This window comes from Schistocerca nitens, chromosome 8 (genome assembly GCF_023898315.1).
Source record: "Schistocerca nitens isolate TAMUIC-IGC-003100 chromosome 8, iqSchNite1.1, whole genome shotgun sequence".
Classification (NCBI taxonomy): domain Eukaryota; kingdom Metazoa; phylum Arthropoda; class Insecta; order Orthoptera; family Acrididae; genus Schistocerca; species Schistocerca nitens.
The window spans coordinates 610,706,143-610,725,765 of NC_064621.1; positions in this window are offsets into that span (position 1 = coordinate 610,706,143).

Genomic DNA, 19,623 nt, shown 5'->3' on the forward strand with positions numbered 1-19,623 from the left:
AAAGAAATTGCATTTATAGTAATTGAAACCTTATGACTTCGCCATTTACGAAATATTGATGGCATTTATCTCTCTCTCTCTCTCTCTCTCTCTCTCTCTCGTTTTTTTTTTTTTTTTTTTTTAATTACATCCTTTAGATGGCGTCCTCCTTTATGAATAAATTTGCGAAATCTGCTGTTGAGATTCCTCATTGACCGCTGCAACATCTCAGTTGGTATACTGTAAGTTGCATCCTGAATTCTGTTTTAACTCATCCACGGTTATTGGTAGAATCGTGTAGACTGTGCTCTTGAGGTGGCCCCCACAAGAAAAAAATCACAAATGGATAAATCTGGTGATCTAGGGCCAGGGAATGTTACCGAATTGCGAGATCACACGGCTGCCAAAAAATTCTCAGACATATGCCATTGATTGCTGTGCAGTGTGTGATGTCGCTCCATCCTGTTGAAACCAGGCTTCTTGAAAGTTTGGAAAATTGTTCAATGCAGGTGTAACGATAGTTCGTAACATCTCTATGTAACGATCGGCATTGACAGTTACTGCGTTTCCGTGTTCATTTGCGAAAAAATATGGTCCGATAATCCCATGTGATGAAACACACCATACTGTGATCAAAATATCCACGGGTGTACTGCCGGTCTACAGTGTCCAACGGGCACAATATTTCGGCGATCATACATGTCGCCATCATCAGGTGTACTGCCGGTCTACAGTGTCCAACAGGCACAATATTTCGGCGATCATACATGTCGCCATCATCACCTGATGATGGCGACATGTATGATCGCCGAAATATTGTGCCCGTTGGACACTGTAGACCGGCAGTACACCGGTGGATATTTTGATTATCAAATACGCCGGGAGAAACTCAAGAATCACACCATACTGTGACTTAACTAGCTGTAAAGGGGCTCATGAACATAATTAGGATTTGTGTTTGCCCCATAACGATTCTGTTTATTCACATAACCTGCAAGATGAAAATGTGCCTCATCTGACACCCACAACTTGTCTAGAAATTCTTCGTCATTGTTTATTTTTGGTATCATTGGTTGACAAAATCATAATCGTAACCAGCAATCATTGACCGTCAATTGTTGCACTTATGTAGTTTGTATGGATGAAATTTTAAATTAAGATGAGGAATTCTGCGAACACTCTCCTGAGACATTCCAACCACTGCTGCTTGGGGCTCCATTAGACAAACTCTCGTATAGCATCAATGTCCCTGTTGGTTTCTTCATGAGGGCAGATCCAACATTTTATCGTGTTTTGACGGAGTGGCATCATGACGTCGTAAATTATAAGAATGTCGAAACTCCCTCTGTGCTGCTACCGAACTATCAATGTTTTTATATAACATTTTTACGGGTAACACACTGTTCTCCGTTCCACTAATCCGTGATTACTGGAATGGCAGATTGTTCACTCGCTAACTTTTGAACCCGCAGTGCTGCCACCTGCCCATGGCTGCCACTACTCATTTCAAACGTTCCCGTTATTCCGTGTCACACTTATTTGAGGACTTGAGTTTGGAACTCAGGACAGTCCAGAATTGGTTTTTGAAGGGACACAGTTTCCTGAACTGTATTAGTTCCTGAACACTGCTTTTTGTTGAGAGTGTGTTAGGATTTAAATGATTTTGGTGCAGCTGAAGTGTTAGAACTTTAAACTTTCACTGGGTTTATCTCTGCTTAGAATACTTACACCACTGACATTAGATCGAAGCAGTAAAGCTGTATTGGGAAGTGTGGTCAGACTTTGAGACAATTGGAACAGATTTTCACAAATTGTGAGTGAAATATTTAGTGTGGCTGGTAAACTGGTTGCTGCTGCAGTGGCAGAGATTATCACTGCCATTCATAAACTGTTGCTATTAAATAAATTGGAGCAATTTACACAGTTTTTCTGTGTTGTCTATTTTCATTGGTATAACCCAACACCAGCCACTTACATTTAATTAGAACACAGCTAACAGGTCTTCTAGAATACCATAAACTTGAGATCACCATGAAGGGAATTGTTTCGCAGCAGCATGTGTTTGGCCTCCAGACAAATTATGAAAAGCCAAATTTCAGGTTAAATCCAGTCACACACGTAAGTTCCCCTCCCAAAAAAGAATTATTGTTCTCAACAGGAAGTCATAGTTCACAAGCTGCATACAACATGTACAATAAATGGCTAAGAAGAATGTCTCCTTGAGCTATTCCTTTGGTTGTAATACATGGACTAATGAGTATGTATTATCGTGGTGTCATAAATAAAGTATTCATTTGAACAGCAAAGCATAGATGCCGCTGATACATATTTTTGCTAGCTGTATAATTTGGAGTTTTTGTCAAATAATCCACTTACATCAAGGAATGTTGCTGTTAGATATCCTTGTACTGTGCTAGAAAGATGTGTTGGATGTCCAGTGTTACAATAATTTGGTTTTCCGTGGTATTTCTCCTTTTCAGCAAACCAGATTTTGTCTTCAGTAATGTTGTGTTTTTCTAACCACTTGTGGGGTCGCCAGCACTGGTAACCTCTATGACCCGAGATCTCACAGGGTGGAGTGCAATATCTGTGTGGAGGAGAGACTAGGCAATTAGGTTTAGAACCTGTGACTGTGCAGACATGTTGTATGACGTGCGATACGAATAGAGTATTATTGTCATCTTTGCTATCGATATGTGTCTTGCACTGAGTAGACTAATCGACCACATTGATGACCTGGTACAACCACACAACACAGACGTTTCATTCTGTACTGTCATAATATGCACTAACAATGCAGCCATCTTGCATTGGTTACACCGTGTCACTTGCCCCTCAAGACCCCACCTCAGGGAGTAATGCGAACCATGTACATCGTCACCCATGTCATCAGTGTAATAACCGTCAACCAGTGCTCAAATACAAACTAAATACAATTACAGGTGTTGCTCTTCAAAATTATGCATCAACAGACATCCCGCAACAATGGGTGCCATTGAATGAACTACTGTTGGACAGGATTCACCAGCAAAAGCTTCAGTTCGTGATCCCAATTGGATATGTCATACTAAACATGAACAGTAGCACAACTCCTACACCAACAGCACCTTAAATGTTATTCACAAATACAACTGCAATGTATGGTGGAGTGCTACAGGTCTCTCACTACCCAACCGCAATTTCTGGATTTAAAAACACACTGCGAGTGTTGCATACCGTTTTGCACAACAGCACCAATGCAACCACAATTGGGTCATACTGCAACTCGAGAGACCTGGAACACAATGCAATATACCACCATGACCTATAGTAGATCCGAGTTAGCTTTCTCATGTGGAATTAAACCCGGGACGCTTAGGTCGGTAGTCCGTCACGCTGACCATTCAGCTATCGGGGCAGACATGTATATATATGTATTATTATAATTTTGGTATCTTTATAAAATTGTATATTTTTGTTACATGAAAAACCTCTGTAACGAGATACAAGACAATTTCAACAAACTGAGTAATACGAGACATGGAGCACAATCCTTAAAAGAAAAAACCACGGCTCCAGACGTTTCTGAAGCGCAGTAAGAAAGGAGGTAGGGACTTTACTGTTTTCCTTTGTCCTGGTGTGTAAATGTCAGTTAGGGAATGTTAACTTATCAAAAAAGTGGCTCACTACAGCTTGCAAATTTTTTTGGAGAATTTTGCAAAACGTAATGTCGGCAAGATGGCCGCTTTCTAGAACGACTGAGAATCGTCGCTAGATTGTTTTATCGTAAATCGCTATACACTAACAGTAATTCTTATCAAATACCATTTGCCATGTGTAACTTGAGGAGAATTAACGGTCAATTTTATTAAATTCAGTGAGGTGTATTTTTTTTAATTCACGGGCAAAGTTGGTAGAAATATTACAATGGTTACATCGCCCGGAGTAGAGTCTGACGTAGACAGTGACGAGCAAAAATTATCGGCAGGTGGAAATGCACCTACGGCCGTACATACTGAAGAACCCACCCAGAGTGAATCAGTACCTACTAATTTCGCAGAACTATTCACATTTTTCAAAGAACAGATGCAAGATTTACATCGCACTGTTCATGAACAAAATGCACACTTTATAAAGTTCAGAAAAATGTAACAGATAGTGTAGATGCAAAACTAAAAAATGTGGCTGACAGTGTAGACGCAAAACTTCAAAATCAGACTGACAATTTAAGTAGAAAACTTCGAACTGTGGCCACTGAAATTAAAATAATATAATCACATTAGTAAACGAAAATTTGAATGTCATAGCTCATCAGACACAAGAAAATGATGCCACACAAATTCGTGACGACCTTGATAGAAAATTCAGTAAAACTGAAACTAACTTCAAAAATATTAGTGATGAATTTGACGAAATGCAAAAAACATACAAGCACTTGCCCAAAGCTGTCAATGATGTAACCAAGTAGGTCGCGCAAGTTAATGCAGCAAACGTTCATTAGAAAATTCTGTGCAGCAAATAGCTACACAGATACAGGCACTCGTTGTCAAACAACAGAAAGGCAATCAGTTTACTCTTGACTTTGCAACTGGTTGAACATGAAAGACAACCAATGTCAAGAGTTTGCGGAACGAACCGCCTGTAACCGTAAAGAAAGCGACAAATGAAGCTTTGTCTGCAGCAAACATGTTAGGTAAAAATACCGAACAGGTTTCTGAATGGGAACACACACTACAGAAGAAGTAGACGCGTTAAAAAAAGGAGCTGGCAGCGATAAAAAAATGCAGCAGGCGAGTCTGATATACGTTTCAAGAAGTTGCCAGAGACGCAGAGCATCCCGAGCAGCAACACCAAACAGCTGTTTGGCAACAATGCCCCGTCTGCAACCCCTTCACGTAGAACAGGGGGCGGCCAGTTCTCTTTGTAACATACTCGTGGAAGAGAGTTTACTAAAATACAGACAATTCCAAAGTTTTACACCGTATCGCAAAATACCACACACTGTTATTTTTATCAAAAGCTTCTGTGATACACTACCAAAATCACGGAATGATAAGCAGAAAATACAGTTTGTCACTACCCGTATTCAAGGTGATGGGGCCTTATGGGCAAGTGAAGTACTAGATTATTGCCATACTTATGAGGAATTCGAGAAAGCTTTTGTAAATAAAGATTGGTCAGCAAAAACACACTAACGCTTAACGCATGAGGTGTATAATCCCGAGCGCATGAGGTGTATAATCCCGAGATGTACAACAGTAAAGCAGGTACATTGCGTAAATATTTTGAGAAGTACATAAATAAGACGAAATATTGGGACGAACCAATGTCCAAACAAGAAGTCATATGGGTTTTAAAATCAAAATTACCAGTCTCAATAAAACAAAAACTACTTCATGTACCAGATTCAGACGTAGAACTTTCCATGTCAATGCTTGATTCTGTTGACCTGTTGCATGAACAAGCGAAACTGAACGGGGGCAGTAATGCTCGAGTATCAAACAACAACAGTAATAACTGTGATTCTTGAGTTTCTCCCGGCGTATTTGATAATCAAAATATCCACGGGTGTACTGCCGGTCTACAGTGTCCAACGGGCACAATATTTCGGCGATCATACATGTCGCCATCATCAGGTGAACTGACGGACTGAGCTCCTGTGAACGTGCCGGCACGGAGATCCGTACACTATGGCTGCTCAGGTGGAACTGGGTTCGGTCGCGGCGGCGGCGGATTTAATACCCTCCGCCCGCGGCGCGCTCACTCCGCCGTCCGCGCCACGGTCGCGCGGTGGAACAGATTGCGACGGCGTCTGAGATGACGTCGGTGTGATGGCTCCGTCCGCCGTGGTCGTCACAACTATACATTTGCTCGATTTACTCTTGATTAACCGAATCGCTGGTTCCCAAGCCTTGCTAAGATTATAGCCACAGTCACGATTTACGAGGTCGTCATTGGTGCGAATTTCGATGGCCTCTCTAATAACGCTGTCCCAGTATCTCGACGTCTGTACCAGAATCCTCGTGCGTTCATACAATGTTCAGCGACCGCCGACTTGCTCGGATACATCAGTCGAGTGTGCCTCTGGTGTTCACGGCATCGATCCTCGACGGTACGCATCGTCTGACCAATATACGACTTGCCACATTGACACGGAATCTGGTACACGCCGGCCTTCCTCAAACCGAGGTCATCTTTGGCGCTCCCCACCAGTGCACGAGTTTTATTCGGAGGACAAAACACCGTTCCGACCCGGTGTTTCTTCAAAATGCGGGCGATCTTTCCCGAGAGTGCGCCTGTATATGGGATAAACGCAGTGCCTACCTCCTCCCTCGTGATTTCATCCATATCCACAGGTTGTGCTGTAGTGGTTGGGCGGAGAGCACGTTGAATCTGCCACTGTGAGTACCCATTTTTTCGAAATACAGTTCTCAGATGTTCCAATTCCTGCGGTAGACTCTCTGCGTCAGAGATAGTGCGCGCCCTATGTACTAGAGTTTTAAGTACCCCATTCCTCTGTGAAGGGTGGTGGCAGCTGTCTGCGTGCAAATACAGATCAGTGTGCGTTGTCTTCCGATACACCCCATGACCTAGGGTGCCGTCAGGCCTTCTCTTGACCAAGACGTCAAGAAAAGGTAGTTTACCCTCCGTTTCAGTCTCCATAGTGAATTTGATGTTGGGGTGTATGGAGTTTAGATGTGTAAGGAAGTCAAGGAGTTTATCCATACCATGTGGCCAGATGACGAAAGTGTCGTCCACGTAACGGAAAAAGCAAGTAGGTTTCCATTCGGATGACGACAGGGCTTCCTCCTCGAAGTTCTCCATGTACAAATTCGCTACCACCGGTGAGAGTGGGCTACCCATGGCGACTCCCTCCGTCTGTTCGTAGTATTCTCCATTAAAAAGAAAATACGTGGAAGTCAAGACATGCCTAAAAAGTTCAGTGGTCTTCTCGTCAAACTTCTGACTAATCAATTCTAGTGACTCTCGCAGGGGTACCCTCGTGAACAAGGAAACGACGTCAAAACTCACCATGATATCTGACTCACCCAACGTGAAGCTATCAAGGCGTTTAACAAAATCCACGGAATTACGGATGTGATGAGGGCATTTACCCACGTAAGGACTTAATATTCCCGTCAGGTATTTGGCCAACAAATATGTAGGTGCCCTGATGTTGCTGACAATGGGGCGTAATGGTACCCCCTCTTTGTGAACCTTCGGGAGTCCATATAGTCTAGGCGGTACCGGACCTTGGGGTAACAATTTCTTAGCGTCACCCTCCGGTAAATCTGCGTCCTTGAGAAGCGACCTCGTCTTGTTGTCCACCTTCTTTGTAGGGTCAACGCTGATCTTCCGGTAGGAATCGTCATTTAGCAGGCTCTGCATCTTATCAGTGTAGTCCTTATGGGAGACAACAACTGTAGCATTACCTTTGTCGGCCGGTAAGACAACAATTTCATAGCGCTCCCTCAGATCACGAATGGCCGCCCTCTCTTTACTAGTGATATTTGACTTCATCGGCTTGGATTTCGTCAACGCACGACAAGTTTCACGACGTATTTCCTCAGCTGATTCAGGCGGAAGTCGAGCTGCAACCTGTTCAACAGCACTAACAATTTCTGCGACCGGAGTGAACTTGGGGGTGGGAGCGAAGTTGAGACCTTTCTGCAAAACCGAGACCGCATAATCACTCAACACCATGCCACTCAAATTGATGACAGTCTTGCCCGGAACCTGCAGTGATGGTTTGTCAAGGAGACGTGAGAACTTAGCTGTTTGACGTCCCGTTGCCTTCTTATGGGCGGAATCAGCTGCAACCCAGGTGACACCATCAATCCAATCCCAGGAAAAAGAAGTGAAATTACTAGCCAGTTGCAAATGTAGTTTGAGTAATTCCTGTGAGATAAACTCAAGGCTCCGGCGGGTGAATTGCACTCTCTCACGTACCAATGCGAGGCTGGCTCGTTTCTTGATTCTCTTAGCTGCTGCAGAATCGATGTGATGCATAACCTTAGCAAAATTTGGAACAACGTTTTCGGAACGACATCTCTTTAGAAAGGCAAGAGTACTTAGCAAACGACATCTACGGTGGCGCAACTTTTCAAATTTCTTCATGCTGCGATACATCTCCTCCCCGTAAAGGTGTATGATGTGATTCTTGAGTTTCTCCCGGCGTATTTGATAATTCAAATATCCACGGGTGTACTGCCGGTCTACAGTGTCCAACGGGCACAATATTTCGGCGATCATACATGTCGCCATCATCAGGTGAACTGACGGACTGAGCTCCTGTGAACGTGCCGGCACGGAGATCCGTACACTATGGCTGCTCAGGTGGAACTGGGTTCGGTCGCTTTTTTTTTTTTTTTTTGCACTTTTCATTCCCTTCTCAGATGGAGAAGGGCGGGCTGTTTTAGAGCGTGCGTTTAGCTCTTTTCAGCCAAGGGGTATAGTTAATTCTGTTGTGGCACTCTTTATTTCTCTCGCAGGGGTGCAAAGAAAGGGGGGGGGGGGGGTTCTCCCAATTGGGAATTTATTTGCAGGACTTTGTTGGGGACAGTTCCGGTATTTACCTTAGCGGCCAAGGAAAACCTGCAAAACCCGGCCAGAACTGCTTGTTGTGACTTGCCTTATCTTTATTTGCCGTGTTGCCAGCGTTGGCGCTGGCGTTCACGGCGGGCAAGGGCGGCTTCGCGTCTTCTGTCACGCTCCGCCTCTTGCTCCTCTTGCCTTCTTCTGAACTCCTCTTCTCTGGCTTCCGCCTTTCTTCTTATGAGCTCCTTGCTTTGCAGGAAGCTCATCTGGTACTCGTCTCGCGGGCTGTCGTCGTCCAGGAGTTCGCCGTTCACAAGTTCCGCCCTGCAGTTGACGAACTCCTTGGTTTGGACGCTTGAGTCCTGATGTGCAACCGCTTCTCCCTTGCCTTCTAACGAGGCCTGTGCGGCTCGACTTATTGTCATCTTCTTAGGCCAGGCCGTTTGTGTGGCCTGGTCGCGACTGGGCTGTGCTGCTGTTGTTGCCAGCCTGTCGTCTTGGTGCTGCGCCTCCTTCTTGTTGGTGTTGCGGCTAAGGGATTCACGTAGAGTGAGGCAGGCGGCCTCCATCTCCGCATGGAGAACCATGCGGAATCGTGATTCCGCCTCCCGGAGGGCCGACTCGACGTCGGGACCAGCTGTCGCCGCCGTCTTCCCATTCGCTGCGTCGCGCTGCCGTCCCCCTCCTCCGCCCTTGCCACAGGCGGTGGGTGAGGGCGGCCGCACGTGAGCGGTGGCCGTCTTCGAATCTCCTCCGGGTGCCGCCGTTGTTCGCGCGGCGTTGCCTCCTCCTCTCGCTGCTGCCCCTCCGTTGCTCGCCGCGGTTGCAGGACACTGTCGCCTCCTCCTCCTGCGGCGTCGCCTCTTGGTCTGGGGCGCCGTCTCTATTGCAGTGGCGGGATTTCGGCCGTTGAAGGCCTGACATCCGCGCCAGTTGGCGACGTGCTCACCGCCGCAGCGGGCGCACGTCGGTTTGTCGTCTTTGGTGCTGTTACAGGTGCGGGTGTCATGATGACGTCCGCACCTGACGCACCTGGCGGCGTTACGGCAGTGCTTTGCCACATGCCCTTCCTCCTGGCACTTGAAGCACTGTGGCCTCGTGTCCAGGTGGGGTGGGAGAGTTTCCGGCTGCACGTGGAAGCCCAATAGCTTCCGGATGTCCAGAATGTCCGCTCCGTTGTCCGCCGCTGGTGTGGCGACAATAAACAGAGGCGGTTTCTTCTTATTGGTTTTGTTGTGCAACCTGACGGTTGCCTCAACAAAACCTTGGCGGCGCAGTCCTTCTTTCACCGCTCGCTCCGTGAGGATCCAAGGCAGTCCCCTCAGGAGCGCCTTGGTGACTTCTTTGCGACGAGTCTTTTGACCCATCGCACCTCTTCTTTCCGGGGCGTCCACCGTGTGAGCGGCTACAAGGGCCTTCAGGGCCCTGTAGTCGTTCCAGTCAGCGGCCTGGAGCTCGATGGTGGCGTCGGAGTCGACGGACTCAACGACGACCTCCTTCTCGCAGCTCTGCCCCATCTCATCGTATAGTTCCACCCACTCGACCTCCCTGCACTTTATGTACAAGGCGGGAGCGGGGGAAACTTCTTCTTCTGTCGCCGAGTTGCCACCTCTCGCGACATCACGTCCCACGCTACTCATCTTAACCATACTGCGCGCTAGGGTTAGACAATTTGCTTTTTTTTGCCGTCAAAACAGCAACACGACAATTTGCCACCCTCGCGCAGTACGATCTCCTATCTAACTCTCCCTCGGAAGCAGGGCGCCGCGTGCAACAGTGACCTGCGCGCTACGGCTGCCACAGCTCGCGGGCGCAGACTATCGCGGCGGCGGCGGATTTAAATACCCTCCGCCCGCGGCGCGCTCACTCCGCCGTCCGCGCCCCGCGCCACGGTCGCGCGGTGGAACAGATTGCGACGGCGTCTGAGATGACGTCGGTGTGATGGCTCCGTCCGCCGTGGTCGTCACAACTATACATTTGCTCGATTTACTCTTGATTAACCGAATCGCTGGTTCCCAAGCCTTGCTAAGATTATAGCCACAGTCACGATTTATGAGGTCGTCATTGGTGCGAATTTCGATGGCCTCTCTAACAACGCTGTCCCAGTATCTCGACGTCTGTACCAGAATCCTCGTGCGTTCATACAATGTTCAGCGACCGCCGACTTGCTCGGATACATCAGTCGAGTGTGCCTCTGGTGTTCACGGCATCGATCCTCGACGGTACGCATCGTCTGACCAATATACGACTTGCCACATTGACACGGAATCTGGTACACGCCGGCCTTCCTCAAACCGAGGTCATCTTTGGCGCTCCCCACCAGTGCACGAGTTTTATTCGGAGGACAAAACACCGTTCCGACCCGGTGTTTCTTCAAAATGCGGGCGATCTTTCCCGAGAGTGCGCCTGTATATGGGATAAACGCAGTGCCTACCTCCTCCCTCGTGATTTCATCCATATCCACAGGTTGTGCTGTAGTGGTTGGGCGGAGAGCACGTTGAATCTGCCACTGTGAGTACCCATTTTTTCGAAATACAGTTCTCAGATGTTCCAATTCCTGCGGTAGACTCTCTGCGTCAGAGATAGTGCGCGCCCTATGTACTAGAGTTTTAAGTACCCCATTCCTCTGTGAAGGGTGGTGGCAGCTGTCTGCGTGCAAATACAGATCAGTGTGCGTTGTCTTCCGATACACCCCATGACCTAGGGTGCCGTCAGGCCTTCTCTTGACCAAGACGTCAAGAAAAGGTAGTTTACCCTCCGTTTCAGTCTCCATAGTGAATTTGATGTTGGGGTGTATGGAGTTTAGATGTGTAAGGAAGTCAAGGAGTTTATCCATACCATGTGGCCAGATGACGAAAGTGTCGTCCACGTAACGGAAAAAGCAAGTAGGTTTCCATTCGGATGACGACAGGGCTTCCTCCTCGAAGTTCTCCATGTACAAATTCGCTACCACCGGTGAGAGTGGGCTACCCATGGCGACTCCCTCCGTCTGTTCGTAGTATTCTCCATTAAAAAGAAAATACGTGGAAGTCAAGACATGCCTAAAAAGTTCAGTGGTCTTCTCGTCAAACTTCCGACTAATCAATTCTAGTGACTCTCGCAGGGGTACCCTCGTGAACAAGGAAACGACGTCAAAACTCACCATGATATCTGACTCACCCAACGTGAAGCTATCAAGGCGTTTAACAAAATCCACGGAATTACGGATGTGATGAGGGCATTTACCCACGTAAGGACTTAATATTCCCGTCAGGTATTTGGCCAACAAATATGTAGGTGCCCTGATGTTGCTGACAATGGGGCGTAATGGTACCCCCTCTTTGTGAACCTTCGGGAGTCCATATAGTCTAGGCGGTACCGGACCTTGGGGTAACAATTTCTTAGCGTCACCCTCCGGTAAATCTGCGTCCTTGAGAAGCGACCTCGTCTTGTTGTCCACCTTCTTTGTAGGGTCAACGCTGATCTTCCGGTAGGAATCGTCATTTAGCAGGCTCTGCATCTTATCAGTGTAGTCCTTATGGGAGACAACAACTGTAGCATTGCCTTTGTCGGCCGGTAAGACAATTTCAGAGCGCTCCCTCAGATCACGAATGGCCGCCCTCTCTTTACTAGTGATATTTGACTTCATCGGCTTGGATTTCGTCAACGCACGACACGTTTCACGACGTATTTCCTCAGCTGATTCATGCGGAAGTCGAGCTGCAACCTGTTCAACAGCACTAACAATTTCTGCGACCGGAGTGAACTTGGGGGTGGGAGCGAAGTTGAGACCTTTCTGCAAAACCGAGACCGCATAATCACTCAACACCATGCCACTCAAATTGATGACAGTCTTGCCCGGAACCTGCAGTGATGGTTTGTCAAGGAGACGTGAGAACTTAGCTGTTTGACGTCCCGTTGCCTTCTTATGGGCGGAATCAGCTGCAACCCAGGTGACACCATCAATCCAATCCCAGGAAAAAGAAGTGAAATTACTAGCCAGTTGCAAATGTAGTTTGAGTAATTCCTGTCAGATAAACTCAAGGCTCCGGCGGGTGAATTGCACTCTCTCACGTACCAATGCGAGGCTGGCTCGTTTCTTGATTCTCTTAGCTGCTGCAGAATCGATGTGATGCATAACCTTAGCAAAATTTGGAACAACGTTCTCGGAACGACATCTCTTTAGAAAGGCAAGAGTACTTAGCAAACGACATCTACGGTGGCGCAACTTTTCAAATTTCTTCATGCTGCGATACATCTCCTCCCCGTAAAGGTGTATGATGTGAATCTTGAGTTTCTCCCGGCGTATTTGATAATCAAAATATCCACGGGTGTACTGCCGGTCTACAGTGTCCAACGGGCACAATATTTCGGCGACCATACATGTCGCCATCACCAGGTGAACTGACGGACTGAGCTTCTGTGAACGTGCCGGCACGGAGATCCGTACACTATGGCTGCTCAGGTGGAACTGGGTTCGGTCGCGGCGGCGGCGGATTTAAATACCCTCCGCCCGCGGCGCGCTCACTCCGCCGTCCGCGCCCCGCGCCACGGTCGCGCGGTGGAACAGATTGCGACGGCGTCTGAGATGACGTCGGTGTGATGGCTCCGTCCGCCGTGGTCGTCACAACTATACATTTGCTCGATTTACTCTTGATTAACCGAATCGCTGGTTCCCAAGCCTTGCTAAGATTATAGCCACAGTCACGATTTATGAGGTCGTCATTGGTGCGAATTTCGATGGCCTCTCTAACAACGCTGTCCCAGTATCTCGACGTCTGTACCAGAATCCTCGTGCGTTCATACAATGTTCAGTGACCGCCGACATGCTCGGATACATCAGTCGAGTGTGCCTCTGGTGTTCACGGCATCGATCCTCGACGGTACGCATCGTCTGACCAATATACGACTTACCACATTGACACGGAATCTGGTACACGCCGGCCTTCCTCAAACCGAGGTCATCTTTGGCGCTCCCCACCAGTGCACGAGTTTTATTCGGAGGACAAAACACCGTTCCGACCCGGTGTTTCTTCAAAATGCGGGCAATCTTTCCCGAGAGTGCGCCTGTGTATGGGATAAACGCAGTGCCTACCTCCTCCCTCGTGATTTCATCCATATCCACAGGTTGTGCTGTAGTGGTTGGGCGGAGAGCACGTTGAATCTGCCACTGTGAGTACCCATTTTTTCGAAATACAGTTCTCAGATGTTCCAATTCCTGCGGTAGACTCTCTGCGTCAGAGATAGTGCGCGCCCTATGTACTAGAGTTTTAAGTACCCCATTCCTCTGTGAAGGGTGGTGGCAGCTGTCTGCGTGCAAATACAGATCAGTGTGCGTTGTCTTCCGATACACCCCATGACCTAGGGTGCCGTCAGGCCTTCTCTTGACCAAGACGTCAAGAAAAGGTAGTTTACTCTCCGTTTCAGTCTCCATAGTGAATTTGATGTTGGGGTGTATGGAGTTTAGATGTGTAAGGAAGTCAAGGAGTTTATCCATACCATGTGGCCAGATGACGAAAGTGTCGTCCACGTAACGGAAAAAGCAAGTAGGTTTCCATTCGGATGACGACAGGGCTTCCTCCTCGAAGTTCTCCATGTACAAATTCGCTACCACCGGTGAGAGTGGGCTACCCATGGCGACTCCCTCCGTCTGTTCGTAGTATTCTCCATTAAAAAGAAAATACGTGGAAGTCAAGACATGCCTAAAAAGTTCAGTGGTCTTCTCGTCAAACTTCTGACTAATCAATTCTAGTGACTCTCGCAGGGGTACCCTCGTGAACAAGGAAACGACGTCAAAACTCACCATGATATCTGACTCACCCAACGTGAAGCTATCAAGGCGTTTAACAAAATCCACAGAATTACGGATGTGATGAGGGCACTTACCCACGTAAGGACTTAATATTCCCGTCAGGTATTTAGCCAACAAATATGTAGGTGCCCTGATGTTGCTGACAATGGGGCGTAATGGTACCCCCTCTTTGTGAACCTTCGGGAGTCCATATAGCCTAGGCGGTACCGGACCTTGGGGTAACAATTTCTTAGCGTCACCCTCCGGTAAATCTGCGTCCTTGAGAAGCGACCTCGTCTTGTTGTCCACCTTCTTTGTAGGGTCAACGCTGATCTTCCGGTAGGAATCGTCATTTAGCAGGCTCTGCATCTTATCAGTGTAGTCCTTATGGGAGACAACAACTGTAGCATTGCCTTTGTCGGCCGGTAAGACAACAATTTCAGAGCGCTCCCTCAGATCACGAATGGCCGCCCTCTCTTTACTAGTGATATTTGACTTCATCGGCTTGGATTTCGTCAACGCACGACAAGTTTCACGACGTATTTCCTCAGCTGATTCAGGCGGAAGTCGAGCTGCAACCTGTTCAACAGCACTAACAATTTCTGCGACCGGAGTGAACTTGGGGGTGGGAGCGAAGTTGAGACCTTTCTGCAAAACCGAGACCGCATCATCACTCAACACCATGCCACTCAAATTGATGACAGTCTTGCCCGGAACCTGCAGTGATGGTTTGTCAAGGAGACGTGAGAACTTAGCTGTTTGACGTCCCGTTGCCTTCTTATGGGCGGAATCAGCTGCAACCCAGGTGACACCATCAATCCAATCCCAGGAAAAAGAAGTGAAATTACTAGCCAGTTGCAAATGTAGTTTGAGTAATTCCTGTGAGATAAACTCAAGGCTCCGGCGGGTGAATTGCACTCTCTCACGTACCAATGCGAGGCTGGCTCGTTTCTTGATTCTCTTAGCTGCTGCAGAATCGATGTGATGCATAACCTTAGCAAAATTTGGAACAACGTTCTCGGAACGACATCTCTTTAGAAAGGCAAGAGTACTTAGCAAACGACATCTACGGTGGTGCAACTTTTCAAATTTCTTCATGCTGCGATACATCTCCTCCCCGTAAAGGTGTATGATGTGATTCTTGAGTTTCTCCCGGCGTATTTGATAATCAAAATATCCACGGGTGTACTGCCGGTCTACAGTGTCCAACGGGCACAATATTTCGGCGATCATACATGTCGCCATCATCAGGTGAACTGACGGACTGAGCTCCTGTGAACGTGCCGGCACGGAGATCCGTACACTATGGCTGCTCAGGTGGAACTGGGTTCGGTCGCGGCGGCGGCGGATTTAATACCCTCCGCCCGCGGCGCGCTCACTCCGCCGTCCGCGCCACGGTCGCGCGGTGGAACAGATTGCGACGGCGTCTGAGATGACGTCGGTGTGATGGCTCCGTCCGCCGTGGTCGTCACAACTATACATTTGCTCGATTTACTCTTGATTAACCGAATCGCTGGTTCCCAAGCCTTGCTAAGATTATAGCCACAGTCACGATTTATGAGGTCGTCATTGGTGCGAATTTCGATGGCCTCTCTAATAACGCTGTCCCAGTATCTCGACGTCTGTACCAGAATCCTCGTGCGTTCATACAATGTTCAGCGACCGCCGACTTGCTCGGATACATCAGTCGAGTGTGCCTCTGGTGTTCACGGCATCGATCCTCGACGGTACGCATCGTCTGACCAATATACGACTTGCCACATTGACACGGAATCTGGTACACGCCGGCCTTCCTCAAACCGAGGTCATCTTTGGCGCTCCCCACCAGTGCACGAGTTTTATTCGGAGGACAAAACACCGTTCCGACCCGGTGTTTCTTCAAAATGCGGGCGATCTTTCCCGAGAGTGCGCCTGTATATGGGATAAACGCAGTGCCTACCTCCTCCCTCGTGATTTCATCCATATCCACAGGTTGTGCTGTAGTGGTTGGGCGGAGAGCACGTTGAATCTGCCACTGTGAGTACCCATTTTTTCGAAATACAGTTCTCAGATGTTCCAATTCCTGCGGTAGACTCTCTGCGTCAGAGATAGTGCGCGCCCTGTGTACTAGAGTTTTAAGTACCCCATTCCTCTGTGAAGGGTGGTGGCAGCTGTCTGCGTGCAAATACAGATCAGTGTTCGTTGTCTTCCGATACACCCCATGACCTATGGTGCCGTCAGGCCTTCTCTTGACCAAGACGTCAAGAAAAGGTAGTTTACCCTCCGTTTCAGTCTCCATAGTGAATTTGATGTTGGGGTGTATGGAGTTTAGATGTGTAAGGAAGTCAAGGAGTTTATCCATACCATGTGGCCAGATGACGAAAGTGTCGTCCACGTAACGGAAAAAGCAAGTAGGTTTCCATTCGGATGACGACAGGGCTTCCTCCTCGAAGTTCTCCATGTACAAATTCGCTACCACCGGTGAGAGTGGGCTACCCATGGCGACTCCCTCCGTCTGTTCGTAGTATTCTCCATTAAAAAGAAAATACGTGGAAGTCAAGACATGCCTAAAAAGTTCAGTGGTCTTCTCGTCAAACTTCTGACTAATCAATTCTAGTGACTCTCGCAGGGGTACCCTCGTGAACAAGGAAACGACGTCAAAACTCACCATGATATCTGACTCACCCAACGTGAAGCTATCAAGGCGTTTAACAAAATCCACGGAATTACGGATGTGATGAGGGCATTTACCCACGTAAGGACTTAATATTCCCGTCAGGTATTTGGCCAACAAATATGTAGGTGCCCTGATGTTGCTGACAATGGGGCGTAATGGTACCCCCTCTTTGTGAACCTTCGGGAGTCCATATAGTCTAGGCGGTACCGGACCTTGGGGTAACAATTTCTTAGCGTCACCCTCCGGTAAATCTGCGTCCTTGAGAAGCGACCTCGTCTTGTTGTCCACCTTCTTTGTAGGGTCAACGCTGATCTTCCGGTAGGAATCGTCATTTAGCAGGCTCTGCATCTTATCAGTGTAGTCCTTATGGGAGACAACAACTGTAGCATTGCCTTTGTCGGCCGGTAAGACAACAATTTCAGAGCGCTCCCTCAGATCACGAATGGCCGCCCTCTCTTTACTAGTGATATTTGACTTCATCGGCTTGGATTTCGTCAACGCACGACAAGTTTCACGACGTATTTCCTCAGCTGATTCAGGCGGAAGTCGAGCTGCAACCTGTTCAACAGCACTAACAATTTCTGCGACCGGAGTGAACTTGGGGGTGGGAGCGAAGTTGAGACCTTTCTGCAAAACCGAGACCGCATCATCACTCAACACCATGCCACTCAAATTGATGACAGTCTTGCCCGGAACCTGCAGTGATGGTTTGTCAAGGAGACGTGAGAACTTAGCTGTTTGACGTCCCGTTGCCTTCTTATGGGCGGAATCAGCTGCAACCCAGGTGACACCATCAATCCAATCCCAGGAAAAAGAAGTGAAATTACTAGCCAGTTGCAAATGTAGTTTGAGTAATTCCTGTGAGATAAACTCAAGGCTCCGGCGGGTGAATTGCACTCTCTCACGTACCAATGCGAGGCTGGCTCGTTTCTTGATTCTCTTAGCTGCTGCAGAATCGATGTGATGCATAACCTTAGCAAAATTTGGAACAACGTTCTCGGAACGACATCTCTTTAGAAAGGCAAGAGTACTTAGCAAACGACATCTACGGTGGCGCAACTTTTCAAATTTCTTCATGCTGCGATACATCTCCTCCCCGTAAAGGTGTATGATGTGAATCTTGAGTTTCTCCCGGCGTATTTGATAATCAAAATATCCACGGGTGTACTGCCGGTCTACAGTGTCCAACGGGCACAATATTTCGGCGATCATACATGTCGCCATCATCAGGTGAACTGACGGACTGAGCTCCTGTGAACGTGCCGGCACGGAGATCCGTACACTATGGCTGCTCAGGTGGAACTGGGTTCGGTCGCGGCGGCGGCGGATTTAAATACCCTCCGCCCGCGGCGCGCTCACTCCGCCGTCCGCGCCCCGCGCCACGGTCGCGCGGTGGAACAGATTGCGACGGCGTCTGAGATGACGTCGGTGTGATGGCTCCGTCCGCCGTGGTCGTTACAACTATACATTTGCTCGATTTACTCTTGATTAACCGAATCGCTGGTTCCCAAGCCTTGCTAAGATTATAGCCACAGTCACGATTTATGAGGTCGTCATTGGTGCGAATTTCGATGGCCTCTCTAACAACGCTGTCCCAGTATCTCGACGTCTGTACCAGAATCCTCGTGCGTTCATACAATGTTCAGCGACCGCCGACTTGCTCGGATACATCAGTCGAGTGTGCCTCTGGTGTTCACGGCATCGATCCTCGACGGTACGCATCGTCTGACCAATATACGACTTGCCACATTGACACGGAATCTGGTACACGCCGGCCTTCCTCATACCGAGGTCATCTTTGGCGCTCCCCACCAGTGCACGAGTTTTATTCGGAGGACAAAACACCGTTCCGACCCGGTGTTTCTTCAAAATGCGGGCGATCTTTCCCGAGAGTGCGCCTGTATATGGGATAAACGCAGTGCCTACCTCCTCCCTCGTGATTTCATCCATATCCACAGGTTGTGCTGTAGTGGTTGGGCGGAGAGCACGTTGAATCTGCCACTGTGAGTACCCATTTTTTCGAAATACAGTTCTCAGATGTTCCAATTCCTGCGGTAGACTCTCTGCGTCAGAGATAGTGCGCGCCCTATGTACTAGAGTTTTAAGTACCCCATTCCTCTGTGAAGGGTGGTGGCAGCTGTCTGCGTGCAAATACAGATCATTGTGCGTTGTCTTCCGATACACCCCATGACCTAGGGTGCCGTCAGGCCTTCTCTTGACCAAGACGTCAAGAAAAGGTAGTTTACCCTCCGTTTCAGTCTCCATAGTGAATTTGATGTTGGGGTGTATGGAGTTTAGATGTGTAAGGAAGTCAAGGAGTTTATCCATACCATGTGGCCAGATGACGAAAGTGTCGTCCACGTAACGGAAAAAGCAAGTAGGTTTCCATTCGGATGACGACAGGGCTTCCTCCTCGAAGTTCTCCATGTACAAATTCGCTACCACCGGTGAGAGTGGGCTACCCATGGCGACTCCCTCCGTCTGTTCGTAGTATTCTCCATTAAAAAGAAAATACGTGGAAGTCAAGACATGCCTAAAAAGTTCAGTGGTCTTCTCGTCAAACTTCTGACTAATCAATTCTAGTGACTCTCGCAGGGGTACCCTCGTGAACAAGGAAACGACGTCAAAACTCACCATGATATCTGACTCATCCAACGTGAAGCTATCAAGGCGTTTAACAAAATCCACGGAATTACGGATG